The sequence below is a fragment of the Magnolia sinica genome, chromosome 15 (genome assembly GCF_029962835.1).
Source record: "Magnolia sinica isolate HGM2019 chromosome 15, MsV1, whole genome shotgun sequence".
NCBI lineage: Eukaryota > Viridiplantae > Streptophyta > Magnoliopsida > Magnoliales > Magnoliaceae > Magnolia > Magnolia sinica.
In genome coordinates this window covers 12,346,552-12,368,891 of record NC_080587.1, presented here as the reverse complement: position 1 = coordinate 12,368,891, position 22,340 = coordinate 12,346,552, and the positions used below count along the sequence as shown (strand labels likewise).

Below are 22,340 nucleotides of genomic sequence, written 5' to 3'. Positions count from 1 at the left end.
TCAAACTAAAACTTACTATTTATAGTAAAAACGAAATTAAAACAGGGAAATGACCGTCGATCCAGGGGTTTTTCACAATTTCGGGTTGCGCAACCCGGCATAGCAGGGTTGGTTGGCTAAAGTAGCTCGTTCTACCCCAAAACCATATATTTTACGTCCGATAACCCATTCCGGATTGCAAGATACGCCTAACCTAAGGTCCGACGGTCCGGATCACTTTTGTCGTCGACCGGGCCTTTTCTGATCCATCTTGGCCATGAAACTGTCTGCGACCCGCTCTACATCAACATCACGGTGAGCCCACCTAGCATCCTTGCGCAGGAACCAAAGGTTTTAGCAGGAAATCCGCGTCGCACTACAAAATAACGCCACAAGAGCACCAACGGTCCAAATTCATCAAAGACGCCCAACTTTCAGTCCACGGTATTGAAATCTAAAAAGAGCAAGCCCCACAAAGCGAACCGCTTGGATTCCTAACACGAGTGGGAAGTCCGGCACGTGCGAGAATCAAGTAGACTCGTGTACGAGTGGTCTGGTGTAGAAATCTCTATAAAATCAATGCCATGGGCCCCACTCTTCTTTCTCCATCTTTGAAATCGGGTCTTTCTTGAGCAATGAAAGATGTTGCTCTGATATGACTAACCCCTTTTTCCTTCTCTCTCTTTTATCTTCACAGCCATGTAAGAATATATTAAAAAAGAAAAGAAAATAAAAAATATCTTTATATCTCCGTAAAATCAATGCCTTCGGCCCACTCTTCTTTCTCCATCTTTGAAATCGGGTCTTTCTTGAGCAATGAAAGAAGTTGCTCTGATATGACCAACCCCTTTTTCCTTCTCTCTCTTTTCTCTTCACAGCCATGTAAGAATATATTAAAAAAGAAAAGAAAATAAAAAATATCTTTATATCTCTATAAAATCAATGCCTTTTTGAAATCGGGTCTTCCTTGAGCAATGAAAGAAGTTGCTCTGATATGACCAACCCCTTTTTCCTTCTCTCTCTTTTCTCTTCACAGCCATGTAAGAATATATTAAAAAAGAAAAGAAAATAAAAAATATCTTTATATGAAAATTTCATTTTTTATTTTTATTATTTATTTTTTTATTTGGGTATTTTTGTTTAGGTGGAAAGATCGAAGAACCAATCTGATTCCGGTCGTAGATCTCAATTTCCTTGAAGATCATGATTGATCCGGAGCAAAAAGGTAGTAAGGTAGGATTTTTATTTTTATTTTTGAATTTCAGATCTCTGTGTTTTGATTTCTGTTACGCTGCGTTGGTTGATCCAATGATCTGTAGACGTGAAGCGATTTTGTTTGATTTTTAATGGATTTTTGGACTTGGGTTTTGGATTTCAAGCTTCTTTTTTTTTTTTTTTTTTAAATTTTTTTTTATGTGTGTGTGTGTGCGCGCGTGTGTGTGTGGAGGAATTAAATGATCAGCGACCGCTGACATGGGCCAGTGGATTAGTGTTCTGAACCGTTGATCTATGAGGGTGCTACAGTAGAAAACTCCTAGATTGGAAGATGCTTTAGGTTTCCAATGTTTAGTCCTTTTTTTTATTTTTTATTTTTTATTTTTTAAAATTCTTTTAATTCATTTCCATTGGAATTTTTATAGTTTCTGTGTAAATTTCTCACTGATTGTTCCAGTGGGATATTTTTTGGGGCATGGTCTGTCAGTCTAGGCACCAACCAGACCAACGGGCTGGATCGCTGATCATAGATCACACTTGCGTGGACTAGGGCCTGAGGACACGTCATGTCCATATTAAAACAGCTCTGATGAGGCATTGATTTTATTGAAAATAGGGGGAAATACAACCACCCTTAAGCAGGACGCGGATTTCCTGCGAAGGCTTTGCAGTAAGTTCCTGGAAATGGATTGGGTACTCCCGCTTGCTACCAGCCAATGGCCGGTGGTCGGTGCTCTGTGGGCCCCACCATGATGTATGTGATTCAACCACGTCGTCCATCTATTTTTCTAGATCATTTTATGGTATAAGACCAGAAATGATGTATATCTCAATCTCAATTGGACCACATTAAAGGAAACAGTTTTGAATGAACGTAGACAGTTAAAAACTTTTTGGGGCCATAAAAGTTTCGTATCAAGCTGATCTTTGTTTTTTTCCATTCATCTGGGTCTGTACGGACTAATCAACAGATTGGATGTCAAATAAGCAGTACAGTGGGCCTTAGGAGGATTTTAACGGTGGATATCCAATCACTATTGTTTTCCTATGGTGTGGTCCACTTGAGATTTATATTCCATTCATCTTTGAGATGAAGTCCTAAAATGATATGTAAAAATGGATGAACGGAATGAATGAAACACATACATCATGGTGGGGTCCACATAGCACCGGCCATTGGCCACCAGGTGGGGACCACAGTAATGTTGGTTAGAAATCCACCCCACCCCGTGGGATGCCAAGTGGGGCCCACAGTGATGTTTGTTAGAAATCCACCCTGTCCATCCGCCAGGTGGGGACCACAGTAATGTTGGTTAGAAATCCACCCCACCCCGTGGGATGCCAAGTGGGGCCCACAGTGATGTTTGTTAGAAATCCACCCTGTCCATCCGCCTTGAGAGGTCATTTTAGCTTATGGGACCTGAAGTGAGTCAAGTGGTCATACGAGAGTGAAATTTGAAAAAAGAGTTTCCTACCATTGAAACCTTTTTGGGCATCATAATGATGTTTATATGCTATCCAAACCGTTCATGAGGTTCATCCCACTGGGATGAAGTGAAAACACAAAAAATTTATCCGGATACGTAACTTTTGTGGCTATAAAAATATTTCAGGGGTGGTCATTGAATCCCCACATTTTCTTCTCGTGCAGCGCACTTTAGTTTTGAATCTACCTTAGTTTTGGCGGAATGTTCTAAAATGATCTTGCAAAATAAATGAACGGATTGTATTTATCAAAAACATCACGGTGAGCCCACCTACCATCCTTGCGCAGGATCCGAAGGCTTTAGCAGGAAATCCGCGTCGCGCTACAAAATAACGTCACAAGAGCACCAACGGACCAAATTCATCAAACACGCCCAACTTTCAGTCCACGGTATTGAAATCTAAAAAGAGCAAGCCCCACAAAGCGAACCGCTTGGATTCCTAACACTAGTGGAAATTCAGGCACGTGCGAGAATCAAGTAGACTCGTGTGCGAGTGGTCTAGTGTAGATATCTCTATAAAATCAATGCCTTGGGCCCCACAAACCCAAGCTGGACCCTGAGAAATTTTTTTAAGAATACATGAGAAAACATAACGAAATGGTATTTTTATGATTGACGGCTGAAAAAGAGAAGGGAGGACCAGATTCCTCTACAATATCTGTTTCATCACCGCCGTTAAAATACCTAAGCTCAGTGGGGACCAACATTTTGGATATATGTAAAATCCACTCCATCCACCAGCTTATATCCTTGATTCTGGGCCATGACGTCAAATATCAGAAAGTTCCACAAATCAGGTGTGCCACACTACAAAAAAGAATGGCTATAAGATGCCAACCATAGGTTTGTGTGAGGCAACCATGATATGTAGCTTTCATCAGGGGTTCCTGCCATACGTAACTTTCATCAAACCTGTAAATCAGTTGCAAATTATGAGGATGAAATGAAGATGCAAAAAATCACCGTGATTCAGCAATCAAGTGAGCCACACTGCATGAAACTTAGTGGTATTGCGAGTAATTTTACATTATTTCCATTGGTGTGGCTCATGTAAATTTTTAATCAAGAAGTGAACAGTCCAAATAATACTTCCCACCTGATGGACGGATTAGATTTTGCATATATAATACATGTGGACCCAGAGAGATGGGGTCTTTTACCACTTTGGAAAATATGCCAGTGTAAAACGCCCAAGCTCTATCAATCGAGGACCACGTTGTATATGTGAAATAAACTCCATTCATCATGTTGTAAGTCTTATGTTAGTCATGCATACAAATGATCATTTTGATAAAAATATCTTATGAGCCGCACAATCAATCATCTAAGGCTCAGTGGTAAATAGACTATCTCAACATTGAGATCATGGGATAAGTGTCCATGTGGTGTGGCATCCATACTCATTGTTTGCTGAGGCCGACATCAAGTTGATTTTATATCCTAGGCCTGGTATCGAGGAGCTTTACTGTTGTCTCCAGCTGGGAACAAGCAGGAGGTTTGAGTGGCCACTTTGATGTATGGGTTTTATCCACACCGTCCATCCATTTTTCTGTATCATTTCATGAGATATGACCAAAGTTTAGGCAGATAAAAGAGTCAAGTGTACCACACAATAGGAAGCAGCGGTGATAATGATTCTCACCGTTGAAACATTTCTAGGGCCCATCGTGATGTTCATTTGCCATCCAACCTATTCATAAAGTTACATATAACTGGATAAAGAGAAAACACAAATATCAGCTACATCAAAAACTTTTGTGGACCAAAGAAGTTTTCAAGAGTAAGAGTTTAATCCCTATTGTGTTGTTCACATATATTTGAATCTGCCTCATTAGTGGGCGTATATCCTAAAATGATAGGAAATATTGGATCGATGGTGTGGATAAGACTCATACATCATGGTGGCTACTCAAAGCTCTTGACCGTTCCGAGTTGGAGACGGGCGGAGGTGGTATGCAACATCCTGTAACAAATTGAAAATTCCAACGAATGATCGACAAAATGAAAAACCAAGGCCCCGGTCGTTGTTTGAAGCCTGAATCTGAAATCTAAAGCTTGAATGTAAAATCTAAAGCTTGAAGATGAAATCTCAAGCAAAAAAAAAAACTTGTTTGATAATTATGGCTGAAGTTTAAAAGTTAAATATTGAATCTGAAACAAACAGTTTGTTAACAAACATGTTAAATGTCTGAAATATGTTAATTTGACACATTTGTCCCTATTTCTCGTTTGGAAATGTTTTACATTATAAAGAAATTATTTTCATTAAATGAAAATAAAATCATTATATTTAATTCAAATAAACTAAAATACTTAATAAAAAACTAAAATATCATCATAAGGCCCTCAATTCCTCTTAGTGGGAAGATTGTCACTATGTGTTGTATAGGATTGAACACCAGTAGCAATAAAACCTTCAAATAAGGCCCACTTTATATTTATATGCTATCCAAACCGTTTATAAGGTCATTCTCAATTGGATGAAGTGAAAACATATTAATCCAAAACTTTCGTGGCCTATTTAAGTTTATTTTCCATCCAATATGTTCATAAGGTCACAAATACCTGTATAAAGAGGAAAAAAATCATATTGATCCAAAACTTCCGTGACCCTAAAAAGGGTTTCAATGGTAGACGTTCAATCCCCCGCTGCTTTTTGCAGGTTATTTTTTGTCTCAAACTTTAATAAGAGCTCGTCAAATGGATGGATGGTTTTGATATAACACATACCTCATGATGGGACCCACAGAACTTGCTAACGTCAATACAACAACTATATAGTTGGTGTGAGGTACACCAACCGATCCGTATCCTACTTGGACACAGATTAGCTAGTGGCAGGTTGAATAACGAGATTAGCTACAGAAGTGATGTCATCAAGTTCCATGGGCCCACTATGATGTATGTGCTTTATCTACACCGTCTATCTATTTGGAGATTTAATTTTAGAGCATGAATTAAAGAATGAGGCAGATCCAAATATGTAGTTGACCCCACCACCAGAAACAGTGGCGAGATTGATGCCTACCGTTGAAACATTCCTAAGGCTCACCATGATATTTATTTTAAATCCAACTTGTTCACAATTTAACACAGACATAAAAGATAGGAAAAAACAAATATCAGCTTGATCAAAAACTTTCGTGCCCTATTTAAGTTTTAATAGTGGGCGTCACTCTCCCCACTGTTTTCTATAGTGAGGTCCACTGGAGGTTTGGATTTGACTCATTCTTTAGATCTTTATCTAAAATTATATTTCCAAATGGATGGACAGTGTGGATACAAAACATACATCATGAATCAACTATCCGTGTCAAACGGGCATCCATTAGGTACTTCCCCGCTACTCAACCTATCAGTATCCAATTCGCGTCCGCGGAAACAGATTGGCTACTCCCTTGCCACCAGCCAATGGCTGATGGTCGATGCTATGTGGGCCACACCATGATGTATGTGTTTCATCCATGCCGTCCATCTATGTTTCTAGATCATTTTATGGTATGAAACCAAAAATAAGGTATATCCCAATCTCAAGCGGACCACATTACAGGAGAACAGTGTTGAATGAACGTCGATCATTAAAAACTTTTTGGGGGCCATAAAAGTTTTGGATCAAGCTGATCTTTGTTTTTTCCATTCATCTAGGTCTATATGACCTAATCAACAGATTGAATGTCAAATAAACAGTACATTGGGCCTTAGGAGAATTTTAATGGTGAATATCCAATCACTATTGTTTTCCCATGGTATGGCCCACCTGAGATTTATATTCCTCTCATTTTTGGTATCAAGCCCTAACATGATCTTTAAAAACGGATGAATGGAATGGATGAAACACATACATCATGGTGGGGCATAAAGAAGTTTCACAATTAAAAGTTGATTTTGTAGTGGGCAAAAGAGAAGAAATTGCCATGGCAACTTAAAAATGGGTAATTTTGGAAGCAAAAAATTTTAGTTTAATGAAAAATTTATTGAGCGCATTCCGCATTCACCATTAAGCTAGACTCCTATCATTGAAAGAATTTAGTGAAAAACCACTTAGCGCTTTCCTCTTCTGCATTAACAATGCATTAACAAACACCACTAAATACGGAACATTTTCCTAATTCCACGTTAAATGCAAAAATTCGCTGTTAACAAACAGGCCCCAAGTTTCAAGTCCAGTCTCGACGGATAAAAGGGGAAAATCGCATCGGGTTTTCCAGGTGAGTAACTCATGAATATATATGGTTTATCCAAGCCATCCATCGGTTTTTCCAGCTAAATTTAGGGGTTGATCCTAAAATTGAAGCATATCCAAAGCTCAAGTGAACCATCCCAAAGGAAATAGTGGGAATAATTATTTCCACTGTTGAAACCTCTCTAGGACTCACAATCATGTTTATTTTTTATCCAACCCGTTTATAAGATTACAAAGACATGGATGAAGGGAAAAAACAAATATCAGCTTCATCTGACCGTGGCCCCCAATAATTTTTTAACAGTAGATATTCAATTCACACTGTTTCCTGTAGTGTGGTCCACTTGAGATTTGGTTATGTTTTATTGTTGAGCTGATGGCAGGGGGAGTAGCCAATCCGTTGAGTTGAAAAAATGCATAAATCAAGGTAGGGCCCACAGAATTTACTCGGTACGGTAAGCACACTGAGTTACTCAGTACGCAATCCGCTTCCTATCATTTTTATATCCCCGTGGTGAGGTGTGGTCCACCTAAGATTTATATCCTTTCACTTTTTTGTATGAATCCTTAAAATGATCTATAAAAATGGATAAACCGAATGGATGAAACACATACATCATGGTGGGGCCTACAGAGCACGGACCATCAGCCACAGGGACGGCGTCGGGGGAGTTGCCAATCCTGCCTGTCCCGAGCTCGTAACCGTCTCCTTCCTATAACTTTCTTTGAAAAATCCATATCTACGTATTTACATAGATTCGGTGCCGTGTAGTGGTTGCGTAGCATTGGGTCGTTTTCTTTGATCTTTTTTGTTTAATATTTACTAATGTTTTTATAACTTCGTGATATGATAAACATTAATGTGAGTCCAATAGACAGGATAACTTTTAACGTTGGATGTTTAAGGCCATTGTTTCTTGTGGTCTTGGCCACTCAAGTGTTGTTTCTGTCTCAATTTTAGACTTTAGCCCTGAAATCTTATGACAAAATATTTAGACGGTGTGGATACGTCGTGCACATCACAATGGGATCTACAAATTTAAGTCAGCTTTTTTTAGATACTCTGTACGATGAAAGCGTACTGAAGTAACTCAGTACGCAATCCAATTTCACCATCATCTATATCGAACATCCGGGGCGAAAATGAGCCGAAAAGTCTTTCGATTCAGCGTAAAACACAACCACTAGGAAGCTTCCTCTTCCTAATAAAAACCCCATGTCTCTCCGTTCCCTCGCACAACCTCTATCTCTCTCTCTCTCTCTCTTCCTCTCTCTGATGGGGGATTCTGAGTCTGAGAACACTGACATGGGAGTAGCTATGGAGTTTCACCTGGACGTTGAAGAAGGTCCAGGTGAAGAATCTGTGAACGGGAATCCATCAAGAATGGATTTATTTCAGGTGGGATTTCTTGCCATATCTGTGAGCGGTGCCTTCATCTATCTCTCGTTTAAGGCACTCTCAGGACTCTACGACTTTGTAATCTACAGCATTTTGTTCATGGGATTCCTGCTGCTACTGGCGGCTGCATTTCCCTCATCGATCTCAGCAACCACTGCTAAAAGGATGATCTTTATCACCAAATTCATTATATATGTTGGAATTGCACTCAAAATGAAGCTTTCTGTCTCTTCTTAGAAAGTTGATTATATATCTTCACTTATTCTTCTTCTTCTTCCTTTTTATTAAGTCCCTGTTTTCTTCTTGTTGTTGTTAGTACGATACTTATAGCTGAGTGTCTATCATCTATTACACTTAATAATGGTGAGATTTCATGATACCATCTATTACAGTTATTTCATTTTCTGATGGAGTACAATATCTGTATTTATTTATAATGGTGCAGTATACATGGCTTATATGCACGTCAATCTTGTACTACTTGCGGGAGTAAGGGTGTCAAAGGGCCGGGTTAGGCGGGCCAAGCTCTGTCCAAGCCCAGCCCGTATGTTTGTGCAGTGTTCGGCCCCAGCCCAAGCACAGGACAAATTTTTTTTTAAAAAAAATAAATTTAAAAAAAAAAAAAAAAATTGAAGAAAAAGAAACGGTATTCATATTTGGAGGATTAGGTTTAGCGTTAGGGTTTGGAGTTCTTCTTCATGTGGTTGGGATTTCGGTTCGATTTTGAGGCAAAATGGGAAGGAGATTTAGGTGTAGAAACGGGCCAGGCTGACAAGCTTTTAGGCATCTAGTCCAATCACAGCCCAATTAGAAACAGGCTTGAAGTTTAAGCCTGAGCCCGACCGTTAGGCCTTACGAAACTGGCCCAGAAACCCGGGCCATTGATGGACCCATGAAAATTGGGAGAGGGTTAGGTGTTACTTGGTAACACGTTCGTGGGTGTTGTTGTGACTGTGGGACAGACCTTGATGTATACATTTTATATCCACACCGTCCATCATTTTTTCCAGCTCATTTTAGCATATGGTCCCAAAAATGAAGCAGATCCAAGTCTCAAGTGAACCACACAGTGGGATTGAATTCCCACCATTAAAAACTTCCTGAGGGACATAAAAGTTTTCGATCAAGCTGATATTTGTGTTTTCTCTTCATCCAAGTCTTCCAGACATTATCAATAGATAGGATGGAAAATAAACATTATGGTGGGCCCTAGGAACTATTCAACGGTGGGTGTTAAATGACCAGTGTGTTTCCTATACTGTGGTCCACTTGAGATTTGGATGCACTAAAATGAACTGGAAAAACTGATAAACAGCATGGATATACAATACTGGCATCAAGGTGGGTCCCATGGTCCAATGGTATTACCTGGCTAACACCTAATCCAATAACCCCATCACCAAGTTACATGGGGTCTACCATTTGGACCGTTTATTAGAGTTACACATATGTTACGTGTGCAATTCATGAGTACATGCTCATAAACGATCCATTTCTGAGCCTGTGATGATTATGCATGGTCTAGCCCCAAGCGGACTCAAACCCAAACTGGGCTCTCATGCACGACCCAAGCCAACTAATTAATAAACCAGCAAAATGATTTAGGGCCTCGCTGATTTCTCTGCATACAATTTTTAGCCCAAGTCCGACCCAAAAGCCCAATAATCCAGCCTGGCTAATTAACAGACCCATCAATGGCTGAAATTGGTCTATCAATGGGATGGACCCAAGCCGAGCAAACTCCAAATTTCGAATAGACCAGCGCACAAGCCCAGCGTGAAGGCCTGGAACCATGCATAGCCCGGATGGGCCTGAAGATGACACTCCCTGGCCTGAAAATTAATCAAATCCCTATTTTGGACATCAAGATTTCTAATCCATCCATTGATCAGGTGGACCACATTCACAAAGAGATGGAGACTTGGAGAAATGAATCCTTCGGTTGGTTAACATACAAATAATTGGAAGATGGACCACATGTAATCTTGAACGTATGAAGTTGGACCGGCCAGTCTGAACCTGGCCCAGTCGGGTGGGCTGCCTGGCCCATTGCTACCTCTGTGCCCCAACCAGTGGCTGGATCTGATTAGCTGAAAATCGGGGCAGAAGGTTACATAGGCCCCACCAGTTCACAGCTCTAACTGGAGGAGTAGGAAGTTCTTGCACAAGAATTCTACGTGGGGCCAACTGCGATGTTTGTGAGAAATCCAACCCATCCATCCATTTTTCGAGATCATTTTAGGACATGCGACGAAAAATGAAGAGGATCCAAAGCTCAAGTGAGCCATACTAGATGAAACAGTGGGGAAAGCCTACTGCTTGAAACCTTCCTAGACTACACCTTGATGTTTATATGCCAACCAAACCGTTTATAAGGTTATTTTTACTGGGATGAAGTGAAAACACCAAAAACTTACCCTAATACCAACTTGGTGCCAACTCGGTGCCAACTCGACCCGACTTGGTACTTCTAACTCGATCAGACTCGGTCTGGATCAGTTCGAGTCAAACCGAACTCGGATCGAGTCAAGCATGCTGGACTCTATATCGAGTTCGATCGAGTTCGGGTCAAGCCTATTTCAAAACCGGATTGAGTCAAGTCAGCCCTAACTCGGTCCTACTCAACTCCATGACAAGCTCTAGCCGCGCAGCCCATTTAAGGTTTCATGGATATAATACTAAACTGCACCGTGAGGATTGAATGTCAACAGTTGAAATATTCGTGGGACCATAGAAGTTTTGAATCAGGTTAATATTTGTACGTTCAGTTCATCCCAGTAGGAATGGCGTTATGAATGGTATGGATGACACGTAAACATCACTATCGACCTCAGGGAGGTTTCAACGGTAAGAATTTACCTACCCACGTTTTCCTTTAGTGCAGCCGACTTGATAGTGCAGCCCACTTGAGTCTAGGATCCTTTTCACTTTTGATCTCAAGTCCTAGAATGACCTAAAAAAACAGATGGACGAGGTGGATTCCTCACAAAGATCACACTGGGGCCCAACTATATTTCGACATGCAAGGGCCCACCATGGGGTGGGGGTGTGTGTGACAGACTGACAACCGCTCCGTCCATCGCTTACCCCAGCTCATGTAAGGACGTAAACCCAAAAATAATGCCGATCCCAAACTCAAGTGGGCCACATCAGGCAAAAACGTGGGGATAGAGATGCCTTACATTAAACTTTGGCGGGTCCCACCGAAGTTCTGGATCAAGCTGAATTTGGCTTTTACCTTGGACTCAACTTACGAACGGGTTAGATGGCATGCAAACAAAACGGTGGGGTCCAGGAAAGTTGCAATTGTGGGCATCCCATCCTCTGTTCACTTTCGTGTGGCTCACTTGAATTTTGGGTCGGTCAGGTTTTTTTGGCTAACGTCCAACATGCAACCGTTGGGTCAGGCAACTCAAGCCTGACCCAAGTTTTATCGGGTTAGTGTTTGTACAGCTAAAGATTAAGATCAAATTCAATACATCTTGCCTGATCCCAACCCAATGTCGGGTCGGTTGGGTTGAACCTGTCTGACTTTCAGCCACACTACCAATGGCTGAAATTGAGCTATCAATGGGCTGGATAGACCAACGAACAAAGCCCAGCCCGAACCAAGACTACTGGGCCTACAAGAGCAGACAAATCCCAAACCCCAATAACGAAAAATGATTGGACATGAGGTTGACCCACTGCAGCCTGAAAATGAATAAAATCCATGTTTTCCACATCAACATTTTTAATCCATCCATCGATCAGGAGGACTACACATGCACAAAGAGAAGGACATATGTAGATGTGAACATATGATGTTTGAACATGCCCAGTTGAAAAAAAAAAAATGACTTGAGCCCAACCACAGCACAAAAATTGATCAGGCGATGCATGCTGGCCTGAAGCCCAGTAAAAAACTGCAGGCTGGCTGGCCCCATAGGATGAATCTGATCAGTTGAAATCTGGGCAGAAGGCCAGAAGCTAATCCTAGGCCCGGCCCATAGGAGTATAATCTTTTTTATACGTCCTTTCACATGTGTCAAGCTGGCACATGTATAAGGTCCAAGCAAATGTAGTTTCCTCCATTTATAACGGTGGGCCCTGAGAAGTACATGGCCAATTTTTTAAGAATACATTAGGATAAAAGTAATGAAATGTTTTATGTAAAATCCACTCCGTCCATCAACTTCTATCCTTGATTCCAGGCCCTGAGCCCTGAGATCAAATACTATCAAAATCCATAAGTCAGGTGCGCTACACTACAAGGAAGAATAGCTATGGGATGCCAACCATGGTTTTTTGTGTAGGGCCGCCATTGTATGTAGCTTTCATCAGGGGTTCCATGGTACAGAACTTCCATCAAACCCGTTAATCAGGTGCAACTCATCAGGATGAAAGGAATATGCAGAAAAAATACCAGGACTCAGGCAGGCTACACCTCAAGAACTTAGCAGCAATTTTACATTATTTCCATTAGTGTGACCCATCCAACTTTTTAACCAAGCTTACTTTCTATATGAACAGTCCAAATAATTGTTCTCATCTTAATGACAGAATGGATTTTACATAAACAATACATGTGGACTAAAAGAAATTCGATCTTTTACACATTGCCGGAATAGGTCAGTGTAAAACACCCAAGCTAAGCTACATCTGTGGGGCCACCATGTTGTATGTGTGAAATAAACCCCATCCAACATGTGAGAAGGCTTATGTTAGCCCTACGTGCATACGATCGTCTTGATAAAAATATTATATGGGCCACACCAATGAATCCCAAAACTTGTAAGTTTGGCAGGCGTGGCCCACCTGAGTTTTGGATGAGGTTGATTTTTGGATTTTTTCCATTCATACTTCTAATCCACACCTGATGGATTCGATGAAAGATATATACATGATGGCCCCACATACAAACCTATTGCTGGCATCAATAGGCAGATGATGCACCCGGATTTGAAATAAAACTTTTTAGTGTCACTGAGAAAACAAAGGGCATAGAGAATTGAGAATAAAGTAAAGCGATCGCGGGATAAATCACTAATTTTTTTTAAAGATTTTTTTTTTCCACACTAAAACAAATAAAAATAGTGAAACAAAGGGTCCAATTATTAAGAGGAAAAGTCACCTTAAAATAAAACAACACTACTATTTCAACAAATCTAATGAAATTGAGTTGTGTGGGCCTCAACATCCACCCATCAATCGGATGCATCTTTTTATGGTGGTCCATGAGCCTGAAAATCAGTCCAATCCATAACTTAGGAGGGTCATACCTTCAACAAAAAGTTAGAGTCGATACCCAGCCATTGAAACCTTTATGATCGTTTATGGGGCTCATGGAGATGTGTTTCAGACATCCAGTACATCCATTACGTGTGTCTCACTTGGATGAGGGGTCACACCAAGTTTCAGCCATATCTAAAACTCAGGTTAGCCCCGCTAAATGCTTTTAGATATTTTAGTCAATATAATTGATGGTGTGACCCACTTGAGTTTTAGATATGGCTGATTCTTGAGATATCCCATAGGGGACCCACCAATTGAATGGTGTAGATATCCTACATAGATCATGGTGGGCCCCAATTTAGCTGACATATGATGGCAGCTATGAATGTGGCGACGTGTGCAAAAATGAATTTAGAATAAAATGAAGTCGTTTGCAAGCAACTTACAATCACTTCCTTCCCAAAACACTAACTAAAAACAGCCAGCTGTCTCTACGATGGTGGATTCTGAGATTGAAAACATTGAAATTGAAGTGGCTCCAGAGGTTCAAGTCCAAGTACAGGATCCTATTGAAACTGGGAACGGTAACACTCCAGGAATGGGTTCATTTCAAGTGAGATTTCTTGCCAATATTGCTGTAAAAGGTGTTTTGTTGATGGGATTGCTGTTACTATTGGCAGCAGTATTCCCGTCATCCATCTCGGATATGACTGTTAAAAGGATGGTATGTAATATTTATGGCTGTTGAAAAGTGGAGCCACATCTGGGGCTGCACACGACCGGTTGTGGCCCTTGCTTGATCGATTGTGGCTCCCTGCTCGACAAGTCGTGGACTGGTACGACTCAAAGTCCAGCGAGCATAAGATTTTTGGTTCTGAGGTACTTAACTGGTCGTGACCCTGGCTCGACCGGTCATGGGGTCCTTTCGATTGGTTGTAGTTACGCAGATTCGTTTCCGAATCTGATGCGGACTGCGGATTTTTGAGTCGCTTTTCGCAAGGGTGCGAAAGGGAAGTTGTCAAAACTATACATTGGGATCCTTAGGGCTATTATAGTGTTAAGGGTGTTAAAGGCGAATATTGTGAAATATTTCTAAGGTGTGGGAAAAGGATTTTTTATGTACTTCTAAGGAAGAGGTTAGTATATTGCCTTGTAATCTTTGTTGTTCTTCATATTGGAAGTTTGCATCAATGGTTTTTTACCCTTGTTGGAGTTTTTTCACGTATATCTTGTCTTGTGGTTTGTTTGAATGCTTTGATTTTGTTTGTAGTTTATATTTCTTCATGTTTATCATTTGTGGGTGAGACCTGAGATTAGATCTCGGCTTACTGCATTGTTGGCGTGCTGCGCAACAACTGGTATCAAAACTATTGGTTTAGTTCAATTGGGAGCGATGACGGAAGAAAGGAAAACTAGAATTGAGAAGTTTGATGGTTCAAACTTTGTCTTCTGGAAGATGCAGATGGATGATTATTTGTATCAGAAAGACCTCTATATTCCTCTAAAACAAAAGAGAAGAAACCAGAGAAGATGGCGGATGATGAATGATTTTTAATCAATAGGAAGGCTTTAGGAACGATCCGACTTACTTTGTCTAAGAGAGTCGCCTTCAACATATCCAAGGTGAAAACTACAAAAAAAAAAAAATTAATGGAAGCTCTAGCCATCATGTATAAAAAAATTCTCAGCATCCAACAAGGTTCATCTTATGGAACAATTATTCAATATGAAGATGTCAAATGGTGGGAGCGTGGCTGAACATCTAAACGAGTTCAATATAGTCACGAGCCAGTTAGAATCCGTTGGCATTGTTTTTGAGGATGAGGTCAGGGCGTTATTGATCTTGTCCAGTTTGTCAGACAGTTGGGATGGTTTGGTGATTGCTGTGAGCAATTCTTCATGGTCGACAAAGCTGAAATTTGATGATGTGGTCGGTCTAATTCTCAACGAAGAATTTAGAAGAAAGGCATCATGAGTTTCAGGGAATTCAGGGAATACTCTAAACGTTGAAGGAAGAGGAAGATCGCTGAACAAAGGAGGCAATAAACACGGGCGTTCTAAGTCGAAGAAGAAGTCCAATGGACCGAAAGATAAAGACGGGTGTTGGCATTGCGGTAAGAAGGGGTATATGAAATGTGATTGCAGTGCGCTCAAGAAACAAGAAGAAAGCTCTTAAGGCGGGAAGGATTCAATGAATCTATCTGATAAGAGATACAAAAAGGTGTTGATCTTGTCTCTTGATGCGAGGAATGAGTCTTGGGTTATAGACTCGGATGCTTCCTTTCATGCCACCTCATGTAAGGAAGTTCTACATGATTATGTGTCATGTGACTTTGGGAGAGTCTACCTGGGTGATGATGAGCCATGCAGTATTGTTAGAAGGGGAGAAGTTCATGTAAATCAGAAAGATGGAACGACTTTGAAATTGAAGGATGTCAGAATATACTGAGTTTGAAAAGGAATTTGATCTCAGTGGGGCAGTTGGCCGATACCGGTTATGTGACGACATTCACTAGTGATTCCTGAAAGATCACAAAAGGTGCCTTGGTGATATCTCGAGGCAAGAAAGAAGGTACTTTGTACATAACTTCAGGATCGTATAGTTCACTCGCAGTCGCATCAACTGGAGTGAATGGGTAGTTATGACATCAGAGGTTGGAACATATGAGTGAGAAATGGATGAAAGTGCTATTGTCAAAAGGGAAGCTACCAGGGCTGAAGTCTATTAACTTGAAATTCTACGAGGACTGTGTGTATGGCAAGCAGACGAGGGTAAGCTTCAAGAAGACGGGATGCGCTCCAAAGACGCATATGTTGGAGCTTGTACACACTGATGTGTGGGGACCGGCACATGTATTATCTCTTGGTGGCTCACGTTATTTTGTTTCTTTTATTGATGATGCTGGTAAAAAACCGTGGGTTTATTTCTTAAAATATAAATCTGATGTATTTGATGTATTTAAGAAGTGAAAATTTATGGTAGAAAACGAGATAGGTAAAACAGTAAAATGTCTCAGATCTGATAATGGGGGAGAGTACTGTGATAAGAGATTTGATGAGTATTGTACAGCAAATGGAATCAAACATAAGAAAATGATTTCAGGGACACTGCAGCAGAATGGTGTGGCTAAGCGCATTAACAGGACCATCCTTAAGCACGCCAGGAGCATGAGGTTACATGTAGGGTTACCCAAGACGTTTTGGGCATATGCCATGAATATTACCGCATATCTCATCAATAGAAGTCCCTCAGCACTATTGGATTGTGGGCTACCAGAAGAAACGTGGACTGGGGAAGAAGTGAACCTTGCACATCTTAAAGTGTTCGGTTGCACTTCATATATTCACATTGATGCAGAGCACAGAAACAAGCTAGATGTAAAATTCAGAAGGTGCACGTTTATAGGCTATGGGCAGCATAATTTCGGCTATAGGTTTTGAGATGCAGAAAACAGAAAATCATCAGAAGCAAGGACGTAGTCTTCAACGAAAAAATGATACATAAGAACAGTGTGCAGGAAAATAAGGCTGAGGAGAAAGAATTCGTAGAGTTGAAAGAGTTACCGGACACGGGTGTTATAATGCTACAGGATGATCAGGCACAGGAGTATTATGAGGTAGAGTCACAGACACCGGTTGTAAGGAGATCTACTTGGGAGAGGAGACCCAAGGTCCGATACTCACCCTCCTTACACTATCTACTGTTGACAGATAATGGTGAACTAGAATGTTTTGAAGAGGCATTATAGTCGGATACATGGGTTAAGTGGGAGCAGACCATGGATGATGAGATGGACTCTCTTGAATCTAATCGTACAAGGGAGTTAGTCACTCTACCTAAGGGTAAGAAAGCTCTTCATAACAAATGGGTTTACAGACTGAAGGAGGAGTACGATGGTTCGAAACGGTATAAGGCTAGATTGGTTGTGAAAGGATTTTAACAAAAGGCAAGTATCGATTTCACTGAAATATTTTTACTTGTGGTGAAAATGTCTACGATTCGTATGACCTTGAGTATAATGGCTACAGAGGACTTACATCTAGAGTAGCTAGATGTTAAGACGACCTTTCTTCATGGGGACCTTGAAGAAGAAATATATATGCATTAGCCGACAGGATACGTGGCACCAAGAAAGGAGAGCAAGGTGTGCAGACTGAAGAAGAGTTTATATGGCCTGAAGCAGGCCTCGAGGCAGTGGTACAAAAAGTTTGACAGTTTCATGTTGGGAAACGGTTTTAGGAGATGTCATGCAGACCACTGTTGTTGAAGTTTGATACGTCGTACATCATCATTCTTTTGTACGTTGATGATATGCTTGTGGCTAGTTCAGGCATGAAGGACATCTCAGATCTCAAAAGACAACTATCTAGAGAATTTTCCATGAAGGATTTAGGAGCTGCAAAATAAATCCTAAGCATGAGGATAAAGCGTAACATGAAAAACAAGAAACTGGTTTTGTCACAGGTAGAATACATATCTAAGGTACTTGATCGATTCAATATGGGAGGTGTTAAGCCGGTTAGCACTCCATTAGCCAACCACTTCAAGCTATCTAAGGAGCAAGGTGCAAAGACGCAAGAGGAACGAGACTACATGGCTAAAGTCCCATACGTGTCAATTATTGGGAGTCTCATGTATGCTATGGTGAGCACGAGGCTAGACATTGCTCAAGTAGTAGGAGTTGTTAGCAGATTCATGAACAACCTCGGGAAGGAACATTGGGAAGTTGTGAAGTGGATCATCAGATACCTGATAGGTATTGTGGATATAGGGCTGTGCTATGGTGGATCGAAAATCAAGCTACAAGGCTACGTAGATTCAGATTTGGCAGAAGATATCAACAGCAGAAGAAGCACTACAGTTTATGTCTTTACTCTAGGTAGTGCTGCAATCAGTTGAGTCTCTCAGTTACAGAAGATAGTATCTATCAGTATGACGGAAGTAGAATATGTTGCGGCTACACAAGCATGCAAAGAGATGGTGTGGATGCAAGGTTTCATGGAAGAGTTGGGTAAGAAGCAAGCAGATTGTAAGTTATACAGTGACAATTAGAGTGCAAAATACTTGGCTAAGAATTCAGCTTTTCATTTAAGGACCATGCATATTGATATTAGATATCACGTTAGTATATTGCCTTGTAATCTTTGTTCTTCTTCATAATGAAAGTTTGTATTTGTGGTTTTTTTATCCTTGTTGGGGTTTTTTCACGTATATCTTGTCTTGTGGTTTGTTTGAATGCTTTAATTCTGTTTCTAATTTATATTTCTTCCTGTTTATCGTTTGTGGGTGAGACCTGAGATTGAATCTTGGTCCACTGCATTGTTGGCGTGCTGCGCAGCTATGTTACTGATATATGTTGGACTAGCACTAAAGATGAGGCATCCTGTCTCATCTTAGAAGATGTTGATTGGTTATTTCAAACTATTTGTGGATCCTTGCAATGAATATTTAAGTATAGAGTCAGTGAAAGTATGTATTTTCACTTCAATAAATCTCTTCTTCTTAATTAGTGTTTGTTTTCTTACAGTTGTTGTTGGTGTAATGTTTGGATGCAATAGTTATATGATCCTGAGACAGTATATGGTGAGATTTCATATTCTCATGCTCTTGTCTTCAACATCATGCATGATTGGGCCTGTGTTTGATGAACAGCTTAGATCTTGAACAAAAGAGGGTGGCCCGGCTTAAGCTTGAGCTGGACTCTTAACTTGTATGTGCAAAATCATCATGTATTGAGCTTAGGCCTGTTTGTTTTGGACCATCACATATCGGGCTGGACTCAGAACTTGGTCGTGTAAAATCATCACAGGCTACGCTTGGGCGTGTTTGTTTTGGCCCATCACAAGCTCAAGCTGGACTCGGAACCTGGCCCTTCAAAATCTTCACGGGCTAAGTTTAGTCCTTTTTCTTCTTTTGGCCCATCACGGGCTCGATCATGAGTCATGACATGGAACCTGGCACTGCAAAATCATCATGGGCTACGCCCAGGCCTGTTTGTTTCGGCCCATCACGGGATCCATCTCGGCTCGGAACCTGGCCCCGCAAAATCGTCAAGAGCTTCCCTCATGCCTGTTTGTTTTGGCCCATCACGCTCGCTTACCTCAGGCCCGTTTCATTGTAGCCCGTAAAACACATAAGCTTATGGAGCCCACCATTTTGAATATGTAAAATCTACTCCGTACATCAGGTTCTATCCTCGATTTTGGGCACTGACATGAAACATCAGAAAGATCCAACACTCGGTTGTGCCACACTATAAGAGACAATGGCTATGGGATGCCAACCATAGGTTTGTGTGTGGTGGCACCATGGTAATTTCATCAAACCTATGAATCAGGTGTAACTCATTAGGATGAATTGAATATAAAAATATGACCATGATCAAGGACTCATTTGGGCCACACGGCTGAACTTAGGAGTATTGAAAGCAATTTTGCATTGTTCCCATTTGTACAGCCGATAGGAGTTTTTAATGGGGGTAATCTTTTGTATGAACGGTCCAAACAATGGTTCTCACCGGAAGGAAAGAGTGGATTTTACTTTTACAATTTGGGTGGACCCCACATAGATTGAGTTTTTTGCGCACTTGGGGAAATATGTCAGTATATTAAACATCCAGGCTCCGTCTGTGGGGGCACCATATTGTATATGTGAAATCAAATCCATCCATCATGTGAGAACGATTATGTTAGCCGTACATACAAACGGTAGCCTTGATAAACATATCACATGAGGCATACTAATGAAAACAATGTAAAATTCCTCCTAAAATCTCAACGTTTGGGCAGCTGGCCCACCTGATTATTAAATGAGGCTGATTTATATATTTTTCCATTCAGACTTCTAAGTGATACCTTATGAACGGATTTGTTGAAAGATAAACATCATGATTGCCCCACACATAAACCTAAGGTTGGCGTTCATTCCCATTATTTCCTGTAGTGTGGCCCACCTAAGTTGTATATCTGTAGGATTTTTATATCTTGGGTTTATCACTGAGGAAAAAACCTGATGGACGGCGTGGATGTCAGGTAGACAACATAATGGGCGCAGAGAGCTTTTATTGTAATGTAGACTTTGGTAAAACAGGTTTTGTATACGAGGATTGCGTGACTTTCTTTTGCTGACGTGGACAGAATGACTTCATGGGGATGAGATCTACCCCATCATCCATCAGATGGGCCATCCAGGGCCTAAAAATCAGCCTGATAACGTTCGGGTGGGCCACACCGGTTGAGATGGGAAGTCCTCCCACCGTTAAAATCATCCAAATTGTGCGTGGGGCTTATCATGCCGTGTATATACCATTCAATTCTTCATCAGACGCGCCACACCAGGATGAATGGATTCCCCAAAAGCTAAAACATTTCAAGACTCATGTGGGTTAAACCTAGTGGTGTGCAAAATGGGTCCGATCCGGCGGATCCGATCCGATCCGCCTCAATCCGCCCCGATTTGAACAGGACCGGTAGGATAGATCGGTTAGGTTCGGGTACAAAGGGGCAGATCCGAATGCAATTCGGATCGGATTCGGATAAGCAACAAAACCGATCGACCTGAACCGAAATCCGATCCGTTTGGGTCTGAGCCGATTCGAACCTGACAGGACCAGGTGTAAATTGACAAGTTTGCCCCTCCCCTATATATATCTCTTTTACCCCTTTTTGTTTTTTTACCCTGCCTACCCGCCACTCTCTCCCCACACCCGAACCCTAAAATCCCTCAAACCCTTCTCCTCCGTCGTCCCTACCCGAACGCCGGCAACTCGCAATCCTCATCCGGCCATTCGCAACCGTTCATCAGGTAGGTGGTCCCACTCAACCACTGTTTATTTATTTATTTTATTTTTTTTGTAAGAGATGGCTTGCTCGTCGGCCAGCCATGGCCGCTGCCTGTTGGTGGTCCGGCCACCTAGGATCGTCGGCCACAGTTTGAGATTATTGATCCAGACAATGTTAGTTAGCAGCAGAGTCCAATGAGTAGGAAAAGGAAGAGAAAAATGGAAAACTTAAGAACGGGAAAGAACTTACCCGGAGCTTAGGCTTGTTGGCAAACAGCCTTGGAGTAATCTGAATGATTCAGATAGCAAGACCGAAGCTAGTTATATATAGCTGGCACATGAGCTTGAGATTCAAGCTGTCCATTAGGTGGGACCCACTTGGTACTATCTGAAGATGAAAACAGGGCATGTTGAATGGGAAGGGTTAAAAACCAAAAAACTTGTCCAGGACTCTTGTTTAGTAACATGGGGTCCCCGTCCACCTGATGAGCAACCAGGCCTAACTTTTTTTAAAGAAAAATAGTCGCTTTGATGTTTTTCTTGCCACCAGCCACGATATACATTACATTCATGTTCCTAATGCAAGACGTCCAAATAATGGCCCCATGCGAATGGCCAGAAGTTTTCAGCGGAGCAGATTAGGTGGGGCCCACCTCTTGGAAGACGGTGTGGCCTTTACTGTGGGTCCACCTCAATGTATCTATTCTATATCCATTATATTTATTTGTTTTTCTCATCATTTTTGGGCATGGCCAAAACATGAAGTAGATCCAAATCTCAGGTGGGCTGTACTAGAGGAATCAGTTGTGATTGAACACTCCATTAAAAACTTCCTAGGGCCAGCATAATGTTTATTTTCCATCAAAACTGTTGATGAGGTCACACAAACATAGATGAAGGGGCGAAAAGAAATATTAGCCTAATCAAAAACTTATGTGGCCAATAAGAAGTTTTTAACGGTCTATCAGCACTGCTAGCCTAATCCATGTTAGACTTCTTAACCTAGTCATGTAAATGCTCATTCCATGTTAGCCTGACCACACCAAATGTGGATTAAATCCATCAATTGGATAGTTAGGATT

At 41.1% G+C, this 22,340-nt stretch overlaps 1 long non-coding RNA gene across 2 annotated transcripts; it reads left to right on the top strand.

The window, feature by feature from the left end:
- Window positions 1–928: 928 nt before the first annotated feature.
- On the top strand, window positions 929–1,564 carry LOC131227799 (uncharacterized). Of its 2 annotated transcripts, none has more exons than XR_009162505.1 (3): window positions 929–1,019; window positions 1,124–1,204; window positions 1,427–1,564. It is a non-coding gene; the product is annotated as an uncharacterized LOC131227799 (long non-coding RNA). The 2 variants fall into 2 exon arrangements; XR_009162506.1 differs by having other exon boundaries at window positions 1,124–1,212.
- The last annotated feature ends 20,776 nt before the right edge of the window (window positions 1,565–22,340 follow it).